Source organism: Strix aluco, chromosome 5 (genome assembly GCF_031877795.1).
Source record: "Strix aluco isolate bStrAlu1 chromosome 5, bStrAlu1.hap1, whole genome shotgun sequence".
Taxonomy (NCBI): Eukaryota; Metazoa; Chordata; class Aves; order Strigiformes; family Strigidae; genus Strix; species Strix aluco.
Window position 1 is genome coordinate 1,441,495 of NC_133935.1, and position 20,319 is coordinate 1,461,813.

Here is a 20,319-nt window from a genome sequence, read left to right on the forward strand (position 1 = left end):
GATGCAGCATGAGGAAACTAAAGTCGGAATTCTGTCATTTCTAGAGCACGTCAGAATTGAATCAGGCAGCTTTTTAAAAAGGTCAAAGCCATATCTATTAAAAATGTTGGAAGTAGAACACAAACATTCCTTTTTTTAACAGGTAAAACAAAAGACACCAGTGTATGGGAGTAGAAAAAGACTTCACTGAGTAACTTAGGACCTTCGTGAATAAATTCACAACCATTTAAAAGAAGCTCTGCACAAATCCTAGCCACAGGTTAAGACCCTTTAACCAGTAAGTAACAGGGACAAAAAAAAAAATCATGGTTCTTCAGATCAAAAAAACTCCTGTGACCAATACAGGTCCAGGGTGATTTGTAAAATCTACATATAGCATCTACCTTTCTGAGAAGCCATTAGATAACAGTCAAGAGCTGACAAGCCACCAGCTTCTGAAATTCTCTAAGCGAAATGAGCTGAAAAGGAGAAATCAGAAAGGACTGTCAATGAAAAGATGCTCCGGAAACACGGGAGAGAAGAGGACAGACTGAACCGTTTCAGAGCTGAGAGGAGAACAGCAGCTTTCTGGTGAGGTGACCTGAGAAGTTTATCTGGGTTGAGAGGGCCTAAGCAGTTTAGAGGCCACACTGGCTCTGCAGAAAACCCGTGGCTCGCTCTTGACTACTTGAACCCATCCCGAGGAAGGTTTCGGAAGACAGAGGAACTCAAAACAGCAATATACGAAGAAAGCTGTACACAGATGAAGGCATTTTGTACACTCTTGGAAGGCGGCTGTAGGGCTCTAGGAGAAACGCTTGCATGCTCAAGGCCATCTGCTTCTCTTTAAAGTTTGCCTTTGTGCAATCTTTGTGTTTGTTTTGAGCCTACAGCTACTGCACAGAAGCCATCCTGTACTGCTGATCAGCACCTCCCCTTCCCTACACCTTCTCTAGGAATACCACTACATCCTAGTTAAAATAGAGAGGTGGGAAATCAGAACTACACCTAACATTAAAGATATGAGCACATCATGAATGTGTAGAGCGTGGTTTAGTTTTGCTTTCTATTGGTTTCCTAACAATGTAAAATATTCAATTTACTTTTTGATTGTCTCTGAGCAGTCGTGTTCCTAGGAGTTCTGTAACATCTCTGTGATCTCTTTCCCACATGGAAATAGTTGCTTTAGAGTCCAGTACACTGTGTAAAATTAAGATTGCAGCCCTTTGCTGGCAGCAAAATAGATATTACTGGATTAGGACCTTTCAAAGAGAGCTGATAATTCTCCAAAGACAGACATCAACCAGAACTGTAATTGTGTATCCTGTATTTAAGCCATAAATTAAACCTTAATGTGTTTAAAAAAAGTAGCATCATACCAACATTGACATCTTTAACCTACTCATAATTCAAAATCAACAAATACAAAACTGAAAACAATTTGTATTTTGTTTACTGAACTAAATGTTGGATGGAAGAAAAACAAGGAAAATGGATCCATAAATTTAGGATTGCCACAGAGGAATCCAAGAATTAATCATGAAGCAATATATATCAGCAGCAGGTTGGGATAATGCAGCACTTGAGATAAAAGACTTCCTTCAGAATTGTGCTGGATAGACATGGATTGGAAAAGACAACTTGACAGATTAGCCTGCAACAACGTGGCTTCAGCAACCAGGATCTACCGAGCAGTCCTAAGGTTAGAGTAGTGGTTAGAAGTGGCTGTGGAGTTTGTATGAGGAAATTGCATTCCCACCAAAAGTGTTAAAAATCAGCTTAAAAGCCCTTCTTCAATTGCTTGTGAGTTTCCACCACCTTGGTCAAAATCCCACCCCCCTAACCTTTCTTCAGGCACCATCAAACACAGAGCAAGCGAGGTTTGGACTTCCCTGTTGTATTTTAAATGTACATTAGTCTGAAAAAACTTCTGAAGCCCTACTCCCATTGCTTCAATCTTTTAGTAAATCCAGCTACGTTCACCATATTTGAGAAGGGACATTTCTAGTGAACATCTCAGGTCATTAGAAATCAATCATGGTCAATCTCAGTGCAAAACTTAATTCCAAACACCGATGGCATTGTAGGCAGACGCTGAATCTCTTCACCGTCCTTCCCTACACATACGTTTGAATTTTGAATACCACCTCTTCCTGCCCAGTATACAAAATGCTGAAGAACAAGGTTAGGCACAGCTAGAAGGCAGCAGACAGAAGGCAATGGTAAGGTGTGTGTCTGGGAGACTGAAAGAGATATTAGAATATGAAATTGTAGACTTCAGTATGATGAGGTGAAAGATTTGGGTTAATTAGGACCTTACAAAACCTAGTGTGGATATTCATTACTAGATTTTCAAAACAACGATCAAACCAAATTTCTGGAACCAAGGACACGGGCTTCCTGTGTGAGTCCTAGCAAAAGATCTCAATTTTTGATGGAGTCCCTTATGTTCACATATTTAAACATTGCTACTGGTTACCATTTAAAATATTTATTACAGTTATTGGCTTTAAATGCCTATATACACTCCCAATTACCTTAACTAAAACGAAGTAACATCAAATCTGTGTCTTTAGTTGCTAGGCATAACCTCTATAGTGAAAACTTTCAACACTGAAGTAATATTTGCTGCTTAATAAAACTGAAATTGGAAAGTGCTAATTTATCATTTTTGTAAGCAGGGAATCCCATAGAAAGAGACACTTTGATGTGGCTCAAATGAGAAAAAAGTGAACAACTTCAAGTCAAGTACATCAGCAGTTTCATTAAGGCACTAGAAAATTCATAGAGATAATTAATTTAGTTCATTTATACCTTCTCCCTTCTCTTCTTCCCCTCCTGCCACCTTCATCCGCAGCACAATCCCACATACACACCAATATTCCGTGTAGAATTAAGAAAATTATTCCTCATCCCTGGACAAAAAGGAGAAGTAATTTCCCTGCTATTCTTTGCTATCATTGTTTTGCTGTTACCGCTTCGCAGCAACGTGCTGTGACACTGTCAGCTCAGCCAGTGGAGCTTTCCAATTTTCCAAATAACAGTGAAAAATGTGAGTAACAAGTAAAGACAGGTCCATTTTGTGCAAGAGATTGGTAATCCACTATTTCTGAGCTTCTCTGTCGGGACTCAAGGTTGTAGTTCTGGCCTGTCTCTATTTCTGGACCTTAAGGTGCTTTCCACCTGCGACCATGTGCTCCCCCCACCCTCCTCTGCCTCGTAGGGCAGAGCGCAGCCACTCTCTGGGTGGTCACGGGGCAGGAGCTGCTCACCATCCTCCTTCGGGTCAAGGTCTAACATGACTTTTGAAGGCTGCGGTACACCCCCACCATGCTCCCCACCTCCTCCATCCCCAGCCTGGTGCAGCTGCAAGGAGGTTATCAGCTTCTTGGAGACACACACAGAAACGCTTTGTTTCTTTGAATTAACAGGGTGTTGGAGACTGTCTTGCAGCTCGGGATCAGCTCCTCTGTATACAGGGAGAACCCAGCAGATGAATCACTGATGGAGAAGAGGGGACATGCATTCAGCAACACCCCACCCCCACAGAAGTTTTTCTGGAAAAAGCGTGGGGGTCAGACATTTTGTAATGGTGCACAAATAGCATCATAATTTTCCAAGGCTGTGAGGGGACCTTCTCTCTGTGCTAGCCAAAGTGACTGATGCTAAGCTCAGGGAGAGGCCTTACTTCAGATCTATTTTAGACCAGACAGTGTTTTTAAGCCCACACCACTCAGCCACTCCACCACAAATGCTGTTCTTCACTGAAAGTGCTGCCCTGTGCTTTGTCTAGTACATACCTTGTGTTTCACTGGAATGGCCAAATGGCTCAAAGTTATATTTCTGATTTAAAAAAGCGTTGATAAATGGCTTCCCTACTTTCAGAGCACACGCCCAGGTGCTGAAGCTACGTGTGCCACTTGCACTGTCCCTTGCAGCGGACCCACTCGAGGGAAGCAGCGCCGTAATTAAATTGCATCTCAGCCCACGCAGAAGCGAGCGGCTAGCTCTTCAGAAAAGCAAATTCACTTTTGCTAAGGAACAATTCCCAAAGAAGGGCCCAGCGTTAATTGCCCAGCGCAGCCCGTGGGCCTGTTTCCAAAGAAACAAGGAAGCTCCCGTCGGTCGGTGCCGTGGCGCTTCCCGAGCATTGCGCATAGCGTTGAAAACCTCTGGCGTACGCCTGCCCCTAACAGGCATCCAACACAACACCCGCTCTGAGGCAGCAAAGACATCCCAAAGATAAGCAAATCCACACTCCAGGACTGAAATAAGGAAGTTAAAAAGTGGCCTTGCTGTGGCTGTTGAACCCCCTGCCTTTTCATTGCACCGATACTCGGCAGCAGAGAAACCGAGCACAAATGAAGCGTGCTGCATCACCCTGAGGGGCAGTGCCTTCGTGTGCAGGGATTATGTCAGGTAGCGTTTCCTGAGGCTGAGACTACACTGTTTAGTTATTACGCTGATAGTTTCAAGGGTTTCAACAAGTAGCCCTGCCTGGTCAGCGCTGGCATGGGAGTCCCCAACTTCACTAGATGGGCTAATGGGGCATTTAAAACAACTCAGCATATTTATATTTCCTTTCTCTTCTGACAACCTCTCTATGGAATCAAAATATTTTCAAGCTGGTGCAACACACATTTTTTATTTTAGGTATTTTTTACACAGAGCCTACCACAGTGGGAAACTGTGAGTAAGCTCCACCAGAGTCTTTGTTAAATCCATGGAAGGATAAAGTCTGTGCAGACTTCAGACATTAAGTATTAAAATATTGACGCACATACTAGCACGAGAGAGTAAAGAAGTATTCATGCATCTTTTCCTATAGCAATAAACATACCAAGTCAGTCAATGATCAAAAGCCTACATACTATTTCTGTGAAAGATGTTGCATATATTAGTACTATTTAAGCTAGATAGTCTTTGAGTTTATTTAAGGCTCTAGCCTTTGATAATATCTCATTGCAGATGTTCTGCCCAATTTCAGACTGGTCAGGTAGAAGCAGCCATAGAAAGTCTCACAATAAATAAGACTAACTATTTCTGCCATTTCCTATCCCTGTTATTTGCACCCAGATGGCTGGTTTTGACCTTTTGGCCCGTATTTCTGTACCTGCACAAGCAGTACAGGTAAACTTACCAAAAAAGTCCCTGTGGTGAAGGCAGTGGTCTGAGGGCCCTTGTTTGGGCAGAATTGGATACAAATTTCATTGCAATTTTACTTGCTCAGTGAGCTTGGGGTAAGACTGGACACAGCTTAACTTCATTCAGATCTTTCACTTATAGTCTTGGGTCAGTTATACAGTCATTTCAGTCCTCAGAGCAGGAGAGAATCCCATAGATAAATTAGATAAATTATTGTGTAACATGCTCCGATGGCTTTTTCTTCAGTCAAATTGGTTTATTTTTTATTTCATATATAATGAGTGGGTATGTGTTCTGGTTTCAGCTAGAATAAAATTAATGTCCTTCCTAGTAGCTGGCACAGTGCTGTGTTTTGGATTTAGGATGAGAACAACGTTGCTGACACGCCGATGTTTTAGCTGTTGCTGAGCAGGGCTCACACTAAGCCAAGGACTTTCCGGCTTCTCGTGCTGCCCTGCCAGCGAGCGGGCTGGGGGGGCACAAGAAGCTGGGAGGGGGCACGGCCAGGACAGCTGATCCCAACTGGCCAAAGGGCTAGTCCAGAACATGGGACATTGCAACCAGTACATAAACTGGGGGGAGCTGGGCAGGGGCAGCTGGGTGTCAGTCAGCAGGTGGTGAGCAATTGTATTGTGCATCACCTGGTTTGTATATTCCATTATTATTACTATTCTCCCTTTTCTGTCCTATTAAATTGTCTTTATCTCAACCCACAAGTGTTACTTTTTTTCCTTTTCCATTCTGTCCCCCATCCTGCTGGGTGGGGGGAAGCGAGCAGCTGTTTGCTGGCTGAGGTTAAACCACAACAGTATGTAAAAAAACTGCCACATTTTTCCAAGCAAATTACTATCTCAGGCTAATACAAGACATCTATATTATTTGAATCAAATGTTCAATATTGATGAAAGATGACTGTTTTGCATTGCATATTATCCTGTTCCATAGCAAAATAAGCTAACTCCCTTAATACAAGCAAATCTGGTAAGAAATCTTCCATAAGAAATGTTTTTCAGCAGAAAGTATCCAATCAAAGCCAAGGCTTTTCAGAAAGGAGCCAATCTGAACAAAAACATCTGAAAAATGCATCTTTTTACTAAAACTGTTAAAATGCCTCGTTTAAACATTTTCCTAAAATTAAATTGAATTCTGTTTCAAAACTGTAGCATCTGTGACTGGTATATGCATTACAGACATGAAAATAATGTATATACCTTTTAAAGGACTTCTATTTGAAATTAAATCTTCAGATAACCATAACAATCAGAGCATAAGCAGGTGACTTTTGGGATTTGAGAGAAAAGGCTGCTGAGGATCAGAGAGATGGGAATCTGGTATAAATTTCCCCTCGTGTTACCTGTGCCCAAGCAGCCATCGTGACTGCAGAATCGCAGCAGGGGAGGTTGTTCGTTTATACACATTCACAACACAGGTTCTTTTTGTGAAAGTATGTTATCTGATACAAAGGACATCAAGCTTTTGCTCAGAAGACCAAAGTCAAAACAAAACCTAACGGATCTAATTGCATATAATTTTCTAAAGCGTTTTTTACAATTTTCTTTCCTTTTAGAGACAGAAGGGATGTGTCTCAGTTCTAGTAGATCTTGCTGTGTGTTCATTTGTCATCATTTGCCTGTGAAACATCTCATAAAGTCCATATTTTGAGTAAAGACTGCCTACTCTTTTCATTCCTGCTAGCTTAAGAAAAGACAGTAAGAAAAGAGAGGGGAAAAAAGGCAATCCCTTTCTACATATCCCACCAGCACCCTCATCTGCAAATTCCCAGGAGATCACAAGTTTGACCTTGCCAGGAACAGGACAAAAATGTTAATGACAGTGTCTTTTGCACGCACTGGAACTTTTGTGCTACCAACATAAAAACTCCATAGCACAGCACGTAATATTTCCTATTTTTGCATTGTATTTTCATCCTGAAGAATACCATGCCTTCGGAAACTAGGTTGGAGGGCGGCAACCACTGAGCACCTAACGTGCTGAATAATAGGAGGAGGTGGTGAACGCCAACCCTTCATCTCCTCTCCTGACACAGAGCAGAAGGAAACCCAACTCTGAATGCTAAATGACTATGCAGTATAATTAGGACTTCAGATTTTAATTTCAGTTCGCACAATTTAACTCTTTGGCAGCCTTAGGGGGCGATTCAGGTGTATAAATAGAGATGCCCTGTCCCAATTTAGGTGCCCCAGGGTAGCTGAGAAGTCCGTAAAGGGCTGGCAGATGCCAGGCAGAGCTGTGGGAGATGTGAGTCTTCCCAGAGCCACAGCTGGAGGCCAGGCAGCTAGCCTAGTACCCTTAAAATAGCATTAAGTATCTACGATTGGGCATCTAAATCCATCTTCTGTTCTCTATTTAGAAATGTGGACTAATTAATCCATTGAAATAAACTGATCTTTCTAGGTAGTCCAGCAGTTTTCTGCTACCTGATGCTGGCTACGCATTGGCAACTAAGTTTTCATGCAGAGTTCCCACGGCACTTCTAGGAACTACTGCACAGATGGGGTACCGGGGCAGAGGAGGAAGCTGCAGCTTTTTGGACATTGCACAACTGTGACTATAACGATAATAATACTACAATAATATTACTACAATATATAATTAATTATAACATAATTTTAGTATTAACTATGTTATTATAGTTAAGCTATTACAGTACAACAAATTAAGTTTCAGTATTTGCCACAACCTTCAGATGTGCCCTAAAAAAAGCCAAGACACATCTGCACCTCAGTCCTTCAGATGTCTGTGCCAGCACAGTCACAGCACTGACGCTGGCGTCCTCATCTCTGCAATACCTGCCATTCCTTACTTCACACATCCCCTAGAATAATGAGGCCCATCATCTTTTGATGAGACTGTGGGAGTTGATATTCCCAAAATACAACATTACACTATCAGATAATCACTACTACTTAATACTGCTCTAGGAAGACAATTTCTGTGAAAGCTACTGAGTATACAACAGCAACATGGGAAAGTCAATACAAGAAACTATCTGTTTCTGCAGGGAATATAAAATGTAATTAGAGACAAACTCAGACAGCTAGAAACATTAAATTCTTTTAAGTCTGCTTTTATAAGACTTTATAAATCCACAGAGCTGGACGAGGGACAGAAGCCAAGACAAAGAATATCTTACCCTATTACATGTGCAACAAAACCACTTACCGAGAAAGGCCCAGCCTTTTTGGCAAGGATTGGTACCTTTGGATAAACTGGACATTCCAGCAGTACTACCAAATATGCTTGAGTATCTTATGGCAGCACAGAAACAGGGGCAACACTGTGTCTGGCAATGCTTTGAGGAAGGATGTGGCTAGCAGAATATATAGAGACGATAAAAGAATCAACAAGTACTTCTTTCTTGAATTACCATCATGATTATTTTTCCAACAACAAAAAAAATATAATTGATAACCAGTTTTAGAGATCATTGAAAAAGTTAAAAAAAAAAAAGTGGTTCAAGTTCTCCTGGCAAGATTTTATCATTTTTCTTCAGCTTGTCACATAGCTGAATACCATTACTGACCTAGGCTGATCTGCAGGGAGTGACGTAAAGAGGGAAATGTAGAATCCTCAAAGCTTCCACTGGGAGGAGGAGGACGACTCAGAGTTCATTGTGTTAATGCACCATGGAAGACAACTAGGTATGTTTAATTAAATCTTTACAAACTGCCAAGATTTTATGTTCTGGCTCAGTCTTCTGGTAAGAAGTTTGGTGTTTATCCTTGCTGGTTTTAGCTGGAGAGCAATTCAACAGCCAAGACAGCCCCTCCAAGTGCCATGAGGTGCCAGTGGTCACTAGCACATTTCCCCTTGGGAAGAGGTTGGCGTTTGGTGGGTTCTGTGGCTTTGCTGAGACCAACCTGATGCTACACCTGCATATGAAGGGGGTGGAAATGGTTGCATGGAAGCAGAGTTGTAAACTTAATTTTACACTGAGTAACCCTGGAGGAGGAACCTGTTGAGCCCAGAGGGGATAAAGAGGAACAAAGTTTGGGGTTGATTTTTATTCTCATATTTTTTCTTGTTTGTGACAACCGAGCTCAGTGAAAGCAGACTTTTACAAAGCCCGTTAGGTCATACTTAGAGTGGAAAGCAGTATCTGTGGGGGTCAGAGAGTAACAAGAGGAGCAGCAGGTCTTGCTGCAGCTTCCAGCATTGCCATCAGCACTGATCTCAGCAACAGAACTAGCAAGGGCCTATTCCTAACACAGTTGCTTTACAGGCTTGTCAAGTCACAAATGCGACTGGTAGTTCTCAGAGCTGACCTATGCAAAACGGGATCTTCCAGGTCAGTGTAAGATCTCCAGGACCTCGTTTGGATAGGTGGAGACTTATCCTTTTCAACAGGATGATTACTTACTACTTGGCATGCGTGATCAAGCCCAGCCTTCTCAGTTGCTCAGACATGCTCATTTGGGTTGAAAATAACAGGTGAGGAGAGGTCTATCTACCCCAGTTATTACTAAACTATCTGTGTACTAGAGTTTCCACTATCTGAAGGAGCCCTCCTCTTCACCTGGGAGCCACAGCTGAAGGATGGGACTGCTCTTCTACCTGTGGCTTGCCACTGAGGAGGTTAGGCAGACGTAACTTCATCACCGTTACTCTAAATGGGTCCTGCACTTCTCAACTCATTTATAACCTTTCAACAGCAAAGGACAGAGCAGCACAGATACCCCTCGCCTCCCTCCCGGGGTTGTGGCCTAACTTTGGGTAGTTATACAAAGAAGCTTCAAAACAAGGAACCTTCCTTCGTGTCTCCCAGATTCAGATATCTTGCAACTACAAATACTGGAAATCAGTGGAAAAAAAAAAAAGGAGTTAACCTCAGGACTTATGTCTGTGAAGTCAAGCAGCTCCTTCCGATTTCTTTCGCAGGATAAAAAGGATCAGAGACAGAAATCATTAGCAGCCTTTGAGTCTATTAATGTTACAGCCGCAGGACTATTGACTATCAGCTGAGGGGAAAATGGTACACACTTGCCTGTTCTCTCAAGCGTATGTGTAAGATGGAGTCGATTGATTTGTTGAGGCTTTGTAGAAATTCAGTTTAAATGCAACAGAATGGGAGGTTTCCTTTGTGCAGTGTAATAACAAAACATGACAGACTGAGCTCCAGTGCATTTCAGAAGCCTGATGAATATTAACTCTAATAGTGTATCAGACTATAATACATGAAAACTGACCTACACAAGCACCACTAAATCCTACCAGAATTTAAGATCAGCCTTGATAAGGTCTTAGTCTCATCTATTTGCATATCTCTGCAAATCCAGAAAGCATCTGTTAAAATTTTTTAGCCATTGATAAAACTGTAAATTTCTTCTTGATTTTTATTTTTTTGAGTAAAGGAGATGCATTAAATTCCTGTAGTACTTACGTGTGTAAAAGGCACAGAACTCTGAACATCTTGGATTTTCTAAGTTCTCTGAATCAAACATATCTGACAAAGAAATGACCTTATTCTCACAGTAAAACCCTGGATTACTTTAACCAAGTCTCTTCAGTTGAGTTTCTTTATAGATCAGACAATTTGGGAATTTTATACTTATTGTCATAAACCCCTAGAACCTTGGAATATTCTTTAATATTTTGGCTGACATTTCCTTGTTTATAAAGAAAGAAATCTACCATCTGTTTTCCAATTTAAAGCTTAGATTATAATGCCTTTTTCTCAAACAAAAAGAAATATTCAATAATCCGTAGCTTTCTTCAGTCTTTGTCTGGCAGAACTGTAATGTTGTTCCTACTTGTATAGAAACCCAGCACTTGACTTGGCCAAGGATATTAAACAGAAACGTTTGAAGAAATCTGAAATTTTAAAACATTCAACCCCCTAATGGCTAACTTTTTTCCTGTCTAAAGAAGTAAGTTAGTGCAAGGTGCTTCACATTCTTTAAGATACTTTTATGTTTTACTGCTTGTAAGCATAGCTCATGGTTTGCCTCTGAAGTAGAGGAAATACTGCTTTCCAGGTAATTTCATTTCTAATATTGACTATAAAACGGACATAGCAAAGATTTTGCTGGAAAAAATATATGATCTGTTAAAAACTGATGTCATTTTCAAAAGATTAAGTGCTGCAGGTGAAAGAAAAAGAAAACATGACTTAAGAGACAGGCTAACTCATATGGAACATTATTTTAAAAATTATCTGTACAGTCATTCTATTGAAATGGGGATAGAGAAGCTGTGGAGGTTGCCAATTCCATCACGTTGAACTACTTAGGAGACAACTCTCCTCACACCTTAGTTTACGGCCACTTTTTTCCTAAGGAAGGTTGGGCATGTCCTCATGGAGGCTGCAGAGCCTTGTGCTTGCAGGGAAGCAAGGAACAAGTCCCAGTAACACCTCAAGGCATCAGGGGGTGCGGGATGTTCTCCAAACCCATCAGTATGGTGGGAGATGAGGATCAAGCTCATCTTTCGAGTAAGTTAGTGCCTGTGATACTGCGCTTTGTCCCAGAGATGCAGCTCCTCTTTACCCATAGATAAGCTCTGTTATCTTAGATAAGCCAACAAGCTGAAGCCTGGGCATCCCGATGAGATGTCCCACAGTGACCACTGGAAACTGCACCTGGAGAGAACGGGAGGAGAGCTCAGCTCTCCTTTGAAGCAAACCCTCTCCGCCAGCCCTCTAACACCCGACCGTTCTGCTGACACCCCTGTTAAGTGCGGTGCTGTCTGCACGGCACCCGATTGTGCTTCTGCTGAGGACCAGGCTGAACCAGGAGTGCTCTCATTTGTTTTGTGGGCAGGGAGAGGAAGATAACAATGACTTATGGTTAGTACTTTAAAAAAAAAGATAAAAAGACAATGAACTGTGAACCAGCTAGATGAGGAGATGGAGGAAGGAGGAACTGCTCTTTCCAAATAATTAATCGCTGTAATTGCTGTCTCCCCACACAAATCCTCTCAGGTCACTTTTATTAAAAACCAAGTGCAATTTTATGCCTTCAGAACACATTTTTTTTTTCCAGGAAAGACAGAATTCTCTAGTGCAGGCTTATAGGTGAAGAAAGATCAACTAATTATAAATTATTTTAACCAATATTTGCCAGTGCACTTAAGAGAACTATCAACAGTTCAGAATGTAAAATGGTGGGATGTATTCACTGAGGCACTCCAGCTGCTTTGCCTTTCTCTGGCAATACCCAGAGGCTATAAAACTGCCTGAGCCTGGCTGGTGTAAGTTTACAGCTCTCCTGCATCACCGGTGCTCACAAAACGAGACTATGCTGGTAAATTCAGCCCAGTATATTATCTTTAAAGCTTAATAAACAGAATGGAGAAATGAAAATGCTGCAAGGCTGATGCAAAGATTTAAAGAGGAGACGAGGACAATAATCATGCTTTGCTTCAAGGTCAACTTGTTAACAGAGGCATCAGAGTTTTATACACCCCAGCGTAAGTGATTTAAAAGCACTGGGAAAGTATGGGAGCCATATGCATGGCTGTAGCCAAAGCAAGGTGCAGGAGCTGCTTTTTCCTCCTACTTCTGTCCAATTTGTCAGAAAATCTAGTTTGAGGACCAGTTTGCCTTGTGCCTTATTACCACTTATTTTAAACTCAGCCTACAGACATCACGTAAACAGGACAACTTCACAGGTCTGTACCCGCCATTCAAGAATCCTTTTAGAAACATTACATTTAATACCTCTGTAATAAATTACTGGTAAATATGTGCTATCTCTGAGACCACTCTAAGTCAGGGCCAGAACTCATTAAACCTTCATTTCAAAACCTGTGCTCTAAGCTGTGCATCACTCACCAAGGGTATCAGAGATTACTTTCCCCTCTCCTTTATTTTTATAGCTTGCTAATAAATTTCAAAAGTAAAAGAGCAGATGTTTAAGAATCCTGGCTCTAAAAAACAACACAAAAAAAAAATCAAAGCTCTGAGGCTACAGAAAACATTGGCATCCTAATACAGAATTACTGAGGAAAACTCTCCCTTCATTTTTACCACAGATCACACACAAATAAGAATGTAGCCTGAGTTACACTGCTCAAAGGGAGGGTGAGAGACGCACTGGCTGGTGTCCAACACCAGCTTCAGGGAAGGCTGGGCTCCACCACCTGCTCCTGGAGCAGGAGACGGCAGGGTTGCATTGCTGCTTTTGGGGCATCAGAAGAAAAATGTAGTTTTGACTTGATTCTGCATAGGGAAGACAACAGCGGTTGATTGTGGGTGTCCTGTGACATGTGGACATCTACTACAGTTTGACTCTGAAGTCACGGTGTATTTACTCAGCAGCGAGTTTCTGTGGCAGCAAGGCCCATCGCCAAGGCCAGCGTACGTCACTCGGACTTCGCTTTAGCCTGGAACATAGATCTTCAGGGCTGGGAGGGACACTTAGTAAAGGGTCTTTTAATATACCTTTCTCTCCCCAGGGCAAGATCAGCTCTCTTCTGTTATTTCTGACAAAAATTTAAGCTGCTTTCAAAGGCGCATGGTAGTAGAGACTGCAACCTCCATAGCTCGTATTTCAACATATCACTGTTGAGTATTAAACTGAATCTTCCTCGCTGTGCTGTGAACCTGTTAATTTGCAGCTATCCAGGGCTGGTGATATGTTCCATATATATGGTAGAACAAAATCCGATCACTGTGATTCTTTCCTACCAGCAGGTAAATGTTAAATTCCATCAAGTGTCCCACAGGCAATAGCATATTCCTGACAAAACTGATGAAGTGAGAAAGGAGGTTGGGTGAGTGGCTCTGCCAGTGAAGCATCAGTAACCAACCATTTTGGGTTTTTTTTCTAAAGCTACTGCTGCTAATCTGATCTGGTTTAAGATGTAGGATTGTATAAACAATTAGCAGTAAGTACTGATGAACCATGGCTCTAAAAAAATCTCTGCTATTCAAAAGTTATAGACATAGGAATTCAAACATGTTTGATTGCTTACTCAGAAGTTCACCCTTTAATAACAGGAGGAATAAAAGACAGGGCAGTCGATAGTTGCTTGAGGGTTCTCACCTTGGGATGTAGTGTTGAAGGGTGCCTAGTCCCCCCCCCCCAGTGCCTTGGCTTCAGTAAAGAGCCTTTGCTGATTCCACTGCTTACCCTAAAAAATCCTGGCTTCCTGCAGGTTTGGAGAGAGAGGGGATTATTTTACAAACATGAGTTTAGGTCAGACAATATTTGACCTAGCACAGGTTTGTAGGATTAGGCAGATGGAAAGATTTACCTTTGCAGGCAACAAGGAATAGAGCTTGTTCCTTTTAATTGGCAAAGTACACAATAAATAGCACCGTGGATTTGTTAACAGTAAACAGTAAAGTGAAAACACTGCTTTGATATAGGAAAGGCTGGAGGATGGGTTTTAATGCACAATTTTAAGTGTTAGCGTTTTGGTTTTTATCCAGTACTGCTTTACCCGTACCAATAACCTACTACCTGCTTTAATAACATGAAGATACACACAAAGGAAGAAGTGTTTCTGACAAACACTGATTCCAATCTACATTTCAAAAAAATCTTCCACTGAAGATTTTGTGGTCCAAGGTAGAACCTTTGCTGAAACCAAGGGTAGGAGAGGACTAGCCCTCCTAGCTCAAGAACATAAAATCTGAAGGCATCTGAAGGCAACGAACAAAAACTTCCTGCTTTTTGTTGGGTTTGGGGGTTTTTTTTGAGCTAGCTCTCTGAATAATCAGTTGCAGCTACAAGGATAGACATACTTTATCTCTTGGGGAAAGGAAGTTGAAAAATTACCTTATGACTGCGGAGTTTTTGGTACAATATATCCACATGGGATCCATGTGGGAGACTTTGCTAAACTAGAAAAGCCAAAATGATGTGCTTCTGAGATCAGAATCCCAGTCTCACAAAGGAGCTCGAATCAACTGAGCTATCAGAGTCCAGATAATTTCCAAATTATTTTCATCAACTACTTGTAGGTTACATCACTGGGCATTTCAAGCAATCTTAGTAAAATTCACTTCCAAATCTTCAGTTTACCATTTCTAGATCTCTGCTTTCAGATTAATGTTAATTTGTAGCTCTTTGAATTATTGTTGCTGTTATTGCAAGAGTGTGCCTGGAAGTCTCCTTGCCACCCCAGAATGTTTTTTCTATAAATTTTTATGCACACCAGATATTTGAAGGTAAATTTTACTCTTCCTTGAATCCAGCAAACACTGCAAAGCTTATTTGAGATTCCAAATCCTATCAAGTATTTACTTTGACTCTTAAACAGCTAATTTCCATTTCACTGATCTTCCACCCTTTTTCACAGGTTCAAGCCTTCATCTGTCTGGCAGGTCTTACAGAATTGTTGCAGATGAAAGGACACATACTCCAGACTTACGATGCACTTACAATTTTAGCTCTCAAGTCTTCCAAATTTGTGGAAGGATCACAGATTTTATGCAAGGCCTTTTAACAAAGCCACAAGGAAACCTCTACTTGCTACTCTCCATCACCTGAAGAGGAGCATATGTACTGTTGGCACGTTGCCTTCCAGGATAACTTTATGGAGCAGTGCATGATAAGCCAGCCCTCTGCCCTCTATCCATTAACTGGATTGTTCTTAATCATCATGAATCCATGCAAAGCAGCATCTACTAAGCATCAAGCCTCGAGCCAGATATTGTAAGTTGTCAACAAAAGAAAGTCACTCTGGCCTTTTATAGAAGTTCTTGTCACAGGCTTAATACTCAGGAGGATGGCTGATTTCAGGGAAATCTCAAAATACACTTTTTCAAATCGGAGATTTTCTTCCTTTTCGCAGGATGGGCGTATTCGCCACACCATGGAGGGAAGCAGTAGTAGAGCAATTCTTCAGCTGCCAAGGCAGTTCTCAGTTCCCAGCTGCCTTACCACTTCCAGCTCTGTTATTTACACCCTGGCACTTTGTGGACAAACATCTCACAGGTTTACCATCAGTAGCTATAACTCCTGTGGTAACATTAGCTTCACTCTTCTCTCATCATTAATCCTCAGACAAATGAGGCTTTGCAAATTTGTCATTTATTCCACACTAGCATTAGGTCTGCTTCAGCTTTTGAACATCACAGCAGTGGGTAGTGTGCTTTAGCAGGGTCCAGCCAGCCAGCTCCGGTTCCTTGTTCTCCCCAGCTGTCATACCAAGTCAGTCCCTCCTCATCTCCACAGACAGTGTAGGCACTGATACTGTCCAGAGCAAGATACTTAAAGGACAATTATTCTGGGACATACTCCAAGGGGGAGTTTCATTCTTACTTTCCTGCAGTTCAAGGCTGAGTTCTGACAGCATGGACAGTGCTCCATGGGTAGATGATCGAATCGTAGAGGCATTTTTCTCACAAAAATTAGTTTACTCTTTATTTCTGCTAATCATTTCAGTACTCATTTTGATCTGCTTTTAGGACCCTTCATAATTATTTCAGATGGGGCACTAGTGACCTGGTTTATATTTGTTAGACTATGATAGATACATGTTTCAGTAGCAGCACCACTAAAGGTTTCATCCAAAGGTCTTTTGCACACCTCTAAGTAGTCAAATATGTTCATATAGATAATTGAACTACTACATAAATATGCTTTTTTCCTATAAAATTGTGCTTCTTTAATATCAATATCTGAAGTGATTGCTATTCAGCTATTTAATCCCTAACCTTAGGTTTCAATTCACAGAAATACCTGACCATTTGCTAATTTGTTTTCAAGTACTCATCTGTTTATTCAGTAGGGTCAGTATTTCTAAGACCTTAAACCTGGAATCAATTTCCTGTAGGCTTATATTTGCACTCAGGCAAGACCTGACTGATTTTGTACTTATCCCTCTTTGAAGAAATTCCTACATTACATTTCCTCAGCACTGAGAGAAGTAGTTTTGGTGGGGTTTTTTGTGTTTGTGGGTTTGTTTGGGGTTTTTTTTATAAACTCTTATCCCCCTAAGTTTGTATCTAACTCGGACATGTAGAAATGAAGCAGTGTTATTTTTCACTCACGTATAAAAACATCATGAACAAGCACAGGTTATAAACTCTATGGCCCAGGACCAAATACAAATGGATTCCTGCTCGCTCTCCCTCAGCTGAATTATTGCTGCAGTACCAGCTAACAATAACAAAATGATGGTTTGTTCTGTTGAGAAATCAAAAGCTGCAGATCAAGCTTGGAGTCCATCTAGGAAGGAGGTTTTTGTTTTATATCTAACACTGTGCCATGAGGAGTGCAGCCTGAGACCCATCGCCTGGTACACTCAGTATCTTTGGAACTGTGCAAAGTTGCTCAAACTGATTTTACTGGTTTCTTTCCAGCCAATTCACATAACTGGGCTGGTAGAACACAGTCAGCACGCACCGGTGGGTCTGGCCCTAAATCTCAATAAAGAAGTTATTCTTGATGAAGTCAAAGTTTTTGCAAACCGTAGACTGGCCTCGGACAGAAAGCAAAACATGCCAGAACTAAATTGTGGGTGACTAAGATTCATAAAAAACCTATTCAGGATGCAATAATTAGAGCAATCAATGCATTTTGATTAACTGATTACCACCTTTCGACTGCCAGTGGCAGAAATATTCTCCTTCTATAAAATCACAAACTCATTCAGATTAAATTGGAAGCAGATGGAAAGTTGTTTGTGTTATTGACATTTCAGTTCCTGAATACCCTTCAGAAGCATGTGGTACTGCCGCATTGTAGCGTAATTAGAATAAAGCAACAAAATCAATCTCTTTTCACTCCACAAATACAAAGATTATCATCCAAAAGGTCAGCCAGACATACGACAAATATTGACAACAAGAAGCACACAGCTTTCTAAATGTCTTTTTGCAGTGTTCTCAGCACATACAATTGAGACTGGATACAATTTCATTCAGAAAATAATTCTTAGTATAAAGAGACTTACCAGGATTTCTATATGGGGAGACCAAATGGAATGAGATGTTGTAAGCTCATGCATCTCAAATTAGTTTCAGCAGGCTTTTACCTATCCTTTACAACAGAATTTGGACCACAAACAAATTCTGAAAGAAGGTAAGGCAGCTATCATGCATTTATGTTTGTGTAAGTTGCTCTGAATAGAGTCTTCAGACTTTAAGAAGTTGAATTTGGATTTTGCGCATTTAATTTATATTGACCTATGCTGTTTTCACTGAAATGGCAGCCAACATCTTTTTGTTTTAGGAAATATGCTAACCTGAGTGGAGCAACTATTGGTTTTAAGCTTCCTGTTTTCCACACACACAGAGGAAGAAAATTAACTCCTCTTCTAGAACTATTTACTTGGAAGACAGTTATTTGTCCACATAAAGATGCGGTGCCCACAAAGAAATTACAGTACTTTGAGTTTTCAACAGAACTACCTGCCCACCAGTTTCCCAAACCTCTCAAACTTGAGCTCAGTCATTAAGCACATACATGGATTTGGACCTGAAGCTCATCTGTTTTAACTAGTCCCCATTTAAAGTCACTTCAAGCTTTTCCTTTAGATCTAGAGTTCTAACTCTGGAAAGGATGTATGTCAGTTCAGACATACCTGTTACGTGGATAGTTCTACAAAATTCACACAAAGGAGCATCCTGAACCCTGTTCCCATATTCCTGGATGTATAACAGCACTATTCAAATAGTGATTACGTACATGATTTTGCATCCCAATAAATCTGGAGAAGCATTCTGCATTAAGTAGGCAGACACTTTGTATAAAGGCTTAAAGTTCCAGGCTTTAAAATCACAGGGTTGTTTGTTCTAGAGCCATGCTGTGTGAAAATTCTGTTTAGTGATAGTATAATCTTACTGAAGTCTGTGCAGTGTCGTTTGGACTCAGCATGGCCAGTGGTTATAAAGGGGGGAAACGTAAAGACATTAAGATTTGAACAATAAATGGCACCGAAAAATTGAGATGAGGTGTAATCTTAACAGGGCAAAACAGTTTAGCTACGTTTTAGAAATATAATAGTACAAATCCACATTCAAAACATCTTTTTAATTCATCCTGTTTCTCAGGACAAAGCCATTTTTAAAATGCACTCCATTATAAAAAGCTTATGAACTCTAAAGTTTTTATTTACTGATTAATCCAAGATGATTGTTACTAGTTTCTGGGTTTTGAGAGTACTTTGAGCCCTTACATCACATGTTGCTTTAGGATGCTTTCTAAAATAGAGATACCATGTCTCAAAAGGTAGATATTTAATCAAGGGATTGCTCCTCTTATCAACTCTGATAATATTGATTAAATATATTACTTTGTTCAAGCAGCAATACAGAGAATTTTCTCTAAGTTGTCTTGCATCTATAATCTTGCTTTAAAGTACTGCAAACTCCTGTAGTATTTACTGTATAAGAACAGGTACATTAAACTATGACAAACGAACCATTTTCAGCATTGTTGTTCCACACAGTACAACATCAAATCGATATGACAGGTTTACATTTATCCTGCTCTAGTACCCTGGCATCAGCACAGGACTGGAATATATTTACCCAAGTCAGTGCCTTTTTACTTAATTTTACAGGCTTTGCTGTCTGGGGGGCAAAACCCCTGACCTGGGCTCACTTTGATCTTGTTTGGGAGAGCACACGAGCGTGTTCCTGCACACAGGCTTTATCCATTAGTAGTTCGTGTGGAGCAAGAGAGCACCTTCCCCTCTGGAGCTCGTTCAGAGGGGAGCCGGGGCACAGGGAGGGCTGCACGGCAGGGCAGGCTGCAGGACCAGAGACCCTCGAGGAACCAAGGCACTGATTTTGCCATTTCCTCCAGCAGTTTTAGGAAGGGCTGCAGGATTACAGCTTAAGTTGGCTCAATGTCAGGAGATGCCGTTTTGCTGATCTGGGCACCAGGTGTTCAGAACAGCACAGGACCTGACTTGACATTTGTTTTACAGACAGAAGCTTTCTGCAGACTTTAAGGGGCTGAAAGGGATATTCAGGAGATCTAAAGGACCTCTCCAGTCCTCACATCCTGGTTTATTAAAGGAGGCTTTCCCAGCTAGGACAGTGGAAAACTGGTACTACCCTGGAGGTCTTACACTTGTCCTCGCAGACAAGGATAAAGATTGCTTAATTACAGAGAATCCAAGTATTCGGTGTTAATAGCAGTTTCTAGGGAAAAATCTATAAATATTAAGACACGCAGTTTGAAAAGAGATGGGCCCCATTCTTACAGTACTTCCCTCCTCTGCAGGCTGCAGAAGTTTGCTGTTCCAGTGGGGGCTGGCCTCGCCCAGCCCTGC